General features: G+C 45.3%; 1 pseudogene; it reads left to right on the forward strand.

The window, feature by feature from the left end:
- The first annotated feature begins 1,813 nt into the window (after positions 1–1,813).
- On the forward strand, positions 1,814–2,850 carry LOC101541259 (serpin B6-like; annotated as a pseudogene).
- Positions 2,851–8,848: the final 5,998 nt, after the last annotated feature.

The following is an 8,848-nucleotide window of genomic DNA, read 5'->3' on the forward strand; positions in this document are numbered from 1 at the left end:
CAATAGGGTAGGAAGTGATAGATAATTCTTAAGGAAAAGAAAAATAACTTAAACAAGAAAGATTATTTTTAAGGCTAAAGGAAGCAAGAAAATAATTGTATTAATTCATAAGATCAATAAAATACGTTAAATAAAAAACAAAGGACTGGCCCCCAGCACCATCTTGCCACACTCAGCAGTGAAGAAACCCGGCGGGCACCACAACACCAGAGAATTCTCTGGGCTCCATACTGAGCCCATATCTCCCGGACCCCCATATGGAGCAGGTGTAGTCTCCCCGCCTTCTCCAGATGCAATCCCAGTGACCATGAGCTTCTACAAGCATGGCTCCAGTATGTGGCTACAGGACTATTCCTGATAAACAAAGTGAGCAATGGAAAATAAATGATCTAGCGTCTGCCCCTGCCCAAAACGAGAGAGAGAGAGAGAGAGAGAGAGAGAGAGAGAGAGAGCAGTGACACATGGGGCCTCATGGGATGGGGGTAAAACCTCTCCTGGCCCCAATGAAGCCCCACGTTGCTGCCCACAAATGGCTCCTGGCTCCTGAATGGCCATCATCCCAGAGGCACACAGACCAACCTTGGAATTCAGCGGCTTCTGGCAGAAATGCATCTGGAATGAGCACTAAACTATGGAGCCGTGCCACCCCAGGTGGGGAAAGTTGTTTGTCCCTTCCGCCTTTTCTCCCCGGTGACATAGTGGCTGCCACCTATTCAGAGCCTACCGGACTGCCAGGTATGAGACTGCAGTGACGTGACACGTGGGGCCTCACAAGATGGGGGTGGAACCCACAAATGGCTCCTGGCTCCTGAACTGCCATGATCCCAGAGGCACACAAAACAATCTTGGAATCCAGAAGCTTTTGGCAGAAATCCCTCTAGACTTATTACTAAAATATCAGAAATTCAAAATGCTCTTCATATCAGCAATAGAAAACAAATTATCTGATGTCTTTTCGGCAGGTCTGAATGTTGGGGAAAACTCCAAATAATAATGGTGGATCTTTTGTCAAAATATTGAATGTGATCAAAGCGGAGAGAGGGTAAGGTGGAAATCATCTGCCACATGGGTGGGGGGAGGGGTGGGAGGGAGGTATACTGGGGTTCTTGGTGTGGAGGGTGTGCACTGGTGAGAGGATGGATGCTTGATTATTGTATGACCGAGACTTAGATTGGAAAGCTTTGTAACTGTTCTCATGGTGATTCAATTTAAAAAAAAAATTTAAGTACATTAGTTTTTAAGTTAAATTAGCATAAAAAACTAGGTCTTCAGAAGGGTGATAATATGTTCCTCAGATTTGACACACTAAAAGAAACTATAAGAGAAAATATTTATCTTAAAAATTTATGTATTTACACAGCAGGGAGGGCATTTGCCTTGCACGCTGCCGACCCGACTTTGATTCCCAGCATCCCATATGGTCTTCTGGGCACCACCAGGGGTGATTACTGAGTGCATGAGCCAGGAGTAACCCCTGTGCATTACTGCGTGTGATCCAAAAAGCACAGAAAAAAAATCTATGTATTTATAAATATTTACATTTCTATACACTAATGTCAAAGTTGGAGAAGGATCAGCATAAAAGTTAAACAAGGAGCATTATAAACGTTTCATCTAAAGGTTTATAAAATAACAAACATGAAAGAGACTAAGGAAGAAACAGCTAAGTCCTTAGAAAAATAATAAAATTATAAATAATAAGAGGAACATAAAATATTTTAGTTAAAGAAATAAAAATAAATACCAATGATAATAACAATTAAATTTATTATAGATGAGGCACCACGCAGAGTACTACGTTGAAAAGAATTGAATGGAGTCAAGGAGGCAGCGGCAGCAGGAACTTGGTTGGGAAGGAGCGGGAGCCAGTGGACCTTCTGAAGAAGCTGTGCAAGGACACTCCAAGAACGTGTCCTTCTCACCCATGAGCATCTCCTCCGCTCTGGCCATTGTCTTCTGGGGGCCAAGGGCAGCACCGCCAAGCAGATGCCCCAGGCCCTGTGCTTCAGCCGGAGCAAAGGCGACATCCAGCCAGGCTTCCAGCCTGTCCTCGAGACATGAACAAGACGGAGACCCAGGACTTGCTGTGGACTGCCAACTGGCTCTTTGGCACCAGCGGCTTTGAGATGCCCTCGTCCTTCAAGGAGTCCTGCCTCAAATTCTACCCTGCCGAGATGGAGCAGCTCGACTTCCCGGGCGCCTCCAAGGAGTCCCAAGAGCACATTAACTCCTGCGTGGCCGAGAAGACTGAAGATAAAATTAAGAATCTGCTGGCTCCAGGTGTCGTGAACTCACTCATGGCACTGATTCTGGTCAATGCCATTTACTTCAAAGGAAACTGGGAGGAGTTTCAGAAGGAGAACACCCAGGAGAAGCCCTTCAAAGTCTGCATGACCGAGACAAAAACTATGCAGATGATGCATCAGAAATCCACCCATACATCGGAGAAATCGTCACCCAAATCCTGGTGCTTCCCTATGCCGGCAACAAGCTGAAGATGATCATCGTGCTTACGGAAGAGAAGGCCAACCTAAGACGGGTGCAGGAGGCACTCACATCCGAGAAATTCGCCGAGTGGACGTGGACCGACATGCTGGATGCGGATGAGGTGCAGAGGCTGCTGCCCCACTGCGAGCTGGACGATAACTACGACCTGAAGGGGGTCCTGGGCATGCTGGGCATGCGGACACTTTGGAGCCGGCCACAGCAGACTTCTCAGGCATGTCGTCCCGGCAGGGCCTGTGCCTGTCCAAGGCGGTGCACAAGGCCTTCGTGGAAGTGAACGAGGAGGACACCGAGGTGATAGCGGCCACGGCGGAGGTTCTCCTCTGCCAGCTGCTTGTGATATAATCTCAACAACCTCTGGGCGCATTCCATCAATCTCAAGGTCAACCTGAGGTTGCAGATGTCCCAGGTGCTGCCCAGAGACACAGGCAGGTGCATGTTTGTCAGTGTGCAGATTGTTACAACATGCCAGTCGACCAAAAGCCTACACTTGGTAGACTGGGAACACCTCTAAAGATGATTAGAGGCCGCCTCAAAAGCCACTGTCCCTCTCAGAGAGCCCTGCAAGCTACTGAGGATATCCCGCCCACATGGCAGAGCCTGGCAAGCTACCCGGGGCATATTAGAAATGCCAAAAATGGTAACAGTAACAACAACGTGCTTTTTGTGTTCCTGGAGCGAGCAGACGCCATTGGGCTACACTAGCACATGACAGGTATGAATGAAGACGTTACTAGTGCCTGCTTGAGCAATCGATGAACAACAGGATAACTGACAGTGACAGTGACATAGATGAGGCACAGGACTAATCACTTAATTTGATCTTTACAATAAATGGGTATAATTATCATTCCCATTTTACAGGTATAGAAACTGAAGTTTAGAGATGAAGCTTATAGCTGGGACCAGAGCAACAGTACATCAGGTAAGGGTGCATGCTTCCCTGCTGCACTGGTCTGATCCCCAGCATCTGAGCCTGCCAGGAGTGATCCCTGAACCCAGAGCCAGGAGTAAGTCCTAAGCACAGCTAGTTGTGGCCCCAAAACAAACAAATGAGTAGATTTTTTAAGAAAGGATGATATGTGCATACAATGAGATATTACTCAATCAATCAGAAAAAATGGAAATTGTGCCTTTCGCAATAACATGTATAGAACTGGAGTGGGTTATAGGGCAAATATCAGATGAACTTACTCACACACCAAGATCTAGAGACACAAAGCATAGACAAAACCAATAAAAACCAACCCATTATCTCAGACCCCATAACTGACCATGCTCCACAACAGTGGTTGCCAGGGCCAACAGGAATAGTGCAGCAACTTTGAGAGTCAGCCATACAAGCATCTGGTCAAGAGTTCAAATTCCTGGAGCCTCATGTGCACTGAGAACAAGCTTTGCAGCTCTTTTGTCTTCATTCTCCCATTCTGCAAGCAGTTTCCTGCCATACTACAGCCAGATGTGTATAAGACCACTAAGGGTGGAGTCCCTGGCAAACACCTAACCATAATGTAAGCCTCAAGTAAGAGTATGATACACAAACACACACACACACAGTAAACATATGTGCAAACAACAGGATTAAGGGGATGCAAACTTTAGTGAGTGCTGTGGACAATGTTCAAGCACCACAACCTGTTGTGTAATCTCCAGCAAGCACCATAACTGAAAATATGTGGGCACCAGAGCTGGGTGTGAGTGCAGCTCAGTCATTGCAACAACAGCAGCAGCTAAAAGGAGGGGATGGAGGTATTTGAAAATATATACACAGGGTGTGGGGGAGCTACAGTACAGTAGGTAGGACATTATTTGCCTTGCAAGTAACCATTCTGGATTCAATCCCTGTCATCCAATATGGTCCCCTGAGCCTTTCAGGAGTAATTCCCGAGCACAAAACCAGGAATAATCCCTGGGCACAGTTGGGTGTGACCCCAACACAAAATTTATACACATATATATGTATATATGTATACACAAACTAAATATGTATACATATATAATATATGTGTATATACAAAGTAAATGAACTGGAGCGATAGCACAGTAGGTAGGGTATTTGCCTTGCACCCAGCCAACCTGGGTTCGATCCCTCTGTCCCTCTTGGAGAGAATGGCAAGCTACCGAGAGTATCCCGCCCCCACAGCAGAGCCTGGCAAGCTACCCGTGGTGTATTCGATATGCCAAAAACAGTAACAACGAGACTCACAATGGAGATGTTACTGGTGCCCTCTTGAGCAAATCTATGAACAATGGCATGATAGTGCTTCAGTGCTACAAAGTAAATACAGACACAAATGAAAATGAAAAAAAAAAACTCGAGAAAAGAACAGTGGTTGCTAGATAGAGAGTGGGTGGGGTTTACAAGATTGTGGTGGATGACGGAAATGCTTTGGTGGTAGGGTGGTAACATACACTTTGAAAAGGAGTGAAGTGATACCCCTGAAACACAGTTGTGGGAACTAATGTTATTCCAACCTAAGAAATAATTATGGGTTTGAGAGATAGTACAGTGGGTAGGGCGCTGGCCTTGCGTGAGGCAGACTTGTGTTCAATCCCTGGCATCTGGTATCCCATATGGTTCCCTGCACACTCCTTGGAGTGATCCCTGAGATCAGAATCAGGAGCAAGCCTTGAACCACGCCACTGTGGCGGCTGTGGGAGAGGGATTTGGGGGCCGGGGGGAGACACAGAGACAGAGAAAGACAGAGACAGAGAGAAACAGTGAGGGGCGGGGGAGAGAGAGCATGCACACAGACTCACAGACTTCTCCAGAGCAAGTGGGGAAACAGAGACACAAGCAAGCCAGATGCGTCAGGAAAGAAACAACTAAACTAGTTTAAGTGGCCATACAACATATCCTAATTCTAAAAAAAACTTATTGGGACTGACACTAGGGCCAGATGAAGTGCAGGTTGCTGCGGACATGGCTGCCCACCCTCTAGAGGACGTGATCCTTGCAGAGAGCTGGCGCATGTTCTTCCGCTGCAGGGATCTGGGCATTGACAGGCTGTGTCTAGCATCACACAATAGTCAACTGAGCACTAGAACCCACCAAAAGGGAAAATAGCAGCAACCACCTAAGCACCAACATTTTCAAAGATTGAAAGTTAATGAATTTCTATAAGGACACACTCCACAAGCCGATCAAGGCCGGGATGTGTTAGATTTCCTTAAACAGAAGGACAGTTCTCATCAGATGTGAATCCAGTGAGGATATTTACCTTGAGCATGGTCTGCTGAGTGCATCCAGTGTATCAATCCTCCATGTGCTCCCTGGCTTCCAGGCTGGCATCTTGATTCAGGAATCCCTTATTCTGGCATCTTGATTCATCTTTGTCATCAGGATTTATCCAGTCTTCTTAATTTAATCTTGACGATAATACTAAACATGAAGGTGAAGGAAAATATACATTATCTGACTCTTAAGCTCTCTTCTCTCTCTCAAGAATGACAACATCCAGCAGAACTTTCTGCCCTGGTAGAAATGTTCTATATCTGCATTATCCATTATAGAACAGCACTTGAAATGTGGCCCAATGCAACTCAGTAAGTAAATCTCATTATTAGTTTTTTTTGTTTGGGAGCCACACCTGGTGGTGCTCAATGCTTACTCCTGGCTCTTCACTCTGGGGTCAGTTCTGGCAGGCTCAAGGGGACCATATGGGGTTGCTATGGATAGATCAAATCTAGATTAGTCACATGGAAGCCAATACCCTACCTGCTATACTATTGCTCTGGCCTCCAGATTTTGAATAATTTACATTTAAATCATAGTTATTGTGTTAAACAGTAGAATTTAAAGAAACCTTATCCTTTGAAAGACTGATTATTTGTTTTCATATTTGAATTTCTCATCACCAACACCAGAAAAATCATCTTCATAATCAAATACATGTTAAACAATCTCTGTCCCATTTTGTGTCGGCAACAATTGCTTGAAATAAGGTGTAAGAGAATTAGAGATATGCCACACACATGCTAAATAACCAGATTCATCACAGTTTAGTTGATTTGTTCATTCCAGAAGCCTTCTAATTCAAGTCAGATGTACCATTTACAACTCTCACGGGATACTTTGCTATGATCAATTGCAACATAGGGCACAAACATCAGTGTTAATTTAGCACTGCCAATGTACCCCTATTTTCCTTTGCCATCAAAAGCCATAATGGGTCAGATGCCATATCCAAAATGAGATCCCCATTTGGGCATGGCAGTTGGCTTAGTCTTAATGATAGAAATAGGCAGGGCACTATAATCCTAAGAAATCCAAAGCACTATGACCAACTATCATTTCATCTTGATAGGGCAATTAATTATATCTTATCCAGTGGTGTCAGGAGTCCTCACAGTGGCCCAGGATGTCAGAAACATCTCATTGTCTCCAAGGATCCTTCCCCAGCATATGGCTCTTCAAGCACCACCAGGAGTGATCCCTGAGAACAGAGCCAGGAGTCAGCCCTAGACACTACCAGGTGTGGCCCAAAAACAAAAAAGCAAAAGCAAAATAATAATAATAATAATTATTAATAATAATAATAATAAAACCATGATTGTCTCCTGGCTAAAGCATCTCAAGTCCTCTATGGATATTCCATCCCAGTGACTTCTCCTTTCTGATTAAGTGTTCACTTACTGAACTGGAGAAATTCCTAGAAAGTGAAGGCTCTTGTTTCTCTGCCACTGGTAAACCAAGGTCCTGAATTAAAACACACAACTCAATGAATGTTTGGTAAATAAACCAACCCATGAAATGCAAAGTCCAAAAATCTTTCCTCACCAAGCCCTCCCGTCCCCATCTATGTATAGTGCTGGTTATTTATTCCCCAGCATAGTGGACAAACAGGACCATTCACGCCAGTTCAAGTTGGAAAATCCCAGAATCAACACAAAACTCCAGCTTGATAAGAAAAAACAATGCCAAAAGGCCGTTTGGGGAAAGGCTATCTCAGAAGGCTTTTGACAGCAAGTTAAAGTGAGCTCCCCCTCTGTGACAGTCAGCCCACCCAAAACTTCCACTTGAAGTTCGTATCACAGCAAAACTGTAACCCATCCATGCTGTTCCTCCTACAGATACGATTTAACTGTGTGAAGAAAAGTGCTGGGGTTACACCATTTGATCTCATTGGACATATTTATTTTGAGGGTGTACTGCGGGTGGAAAGGTTAGGGCAACACCCAGCAGTGCACGGGGCTTACTCCTGTCACCATGTTCAGAGATCACTCCTGATGGGGGGCCAGGGACCACTGTGGTGCCAGGGATCAAACCCGGATCAGCCCTGTGCAAGGCAAGCACCTCATCCACTGTACTATTTCTCCAGGTCTGGTAAGGGAAAATTTTTTAAATAAGTGAAAAGAGGGACTGGAGTGAGAGTACAGCAGGTAGGGCACCTGCCTTATGTACCGCAGACCCAGATTCGGTCCCTGTCATCCCATATGGCCCACTGAGCCTGCTAGGAGTGATCCCTGAGCACTGCCAGGTTTGGCCCTAACCCCAAAAGTAAGGGGGAAAAGAAGTTAAAAGAGGGGTCTGAGAGATAGTACAGCAGGTAAGGCCACTGCCTGGCACATCTTCTACTCAGGTTAAATCCTCCACACCCGTAAGATTTCCTGAGTGCAAAGCCAGGAGTAAACCTTGACCATGGCTAATTGTGACTGAAAACAAAGCAATCAATCAATAAATAAAAGTAGTCAAAAGAATCAGCTCACACAGTAACTAAATGAAGCCCCCAAATGGGCTCAGTGGAAAAGGCCTTGCAGGAGTAAGGCCTTAAGTTGGATCCCCAGCAGCAACCCACATGACAAGTATGATCCCAATAGCACTGCCCCTGGGGCTCCCTCATTCCCCTACTAAAGTGTGCAAACTCCAGTGAGAAATGTAAATTGTGCGGGAGCACCCCAACCAACATGCAACCCCTGGCCATCACAAGACCACAACAGTAAAGGGACCAGGGGAATTAGTAACGCATCCAGTCAAGGGGATTCTGAGCATCTGGAGATAGTCACCTTGAGGAGAAAGCATGATATGATGTTTGGCCAATTTAAATGAATGTGAGGGGGTCGGAGCAACCAGACAGCAGGTAGGGTGCTTGCCTTACATGCATTCAATCTGGTTTCAATCCCTGGCACCCCATATGATCTTTGCACTTCCAGGAGTGATTCCTGAATGCAGAGCTAGGCGTAAGCACTGCCGGCTATGCAACCTCTTCCAAACTAAAAGTGAATGTGAGTATCATTATTTATTTATAGTATTTATTTCCAACAGAGGTTGGTGCTGTGTGTGGTACTATTACAAACTTCTGGAATATTTTTTCTTGCTTTTGTGCTTGGGAGACCAAGCAAT

The sequence above is a fragment of the Sorex araneus genome, chromosome 7 (assembly GCF_027595985.1).
Source record: "Sorex araneus isolate mSorAra2 chromosome 7, mSorAra2.pri, whole genome shotgun sequence".
Taxonomy (NCBI): domain Eukaryota; kingdom Metazoa; phylum Chordata; class Mammalia; order Eulipotyphla; family Soricidae; genus Sorex; species Sorex araneus.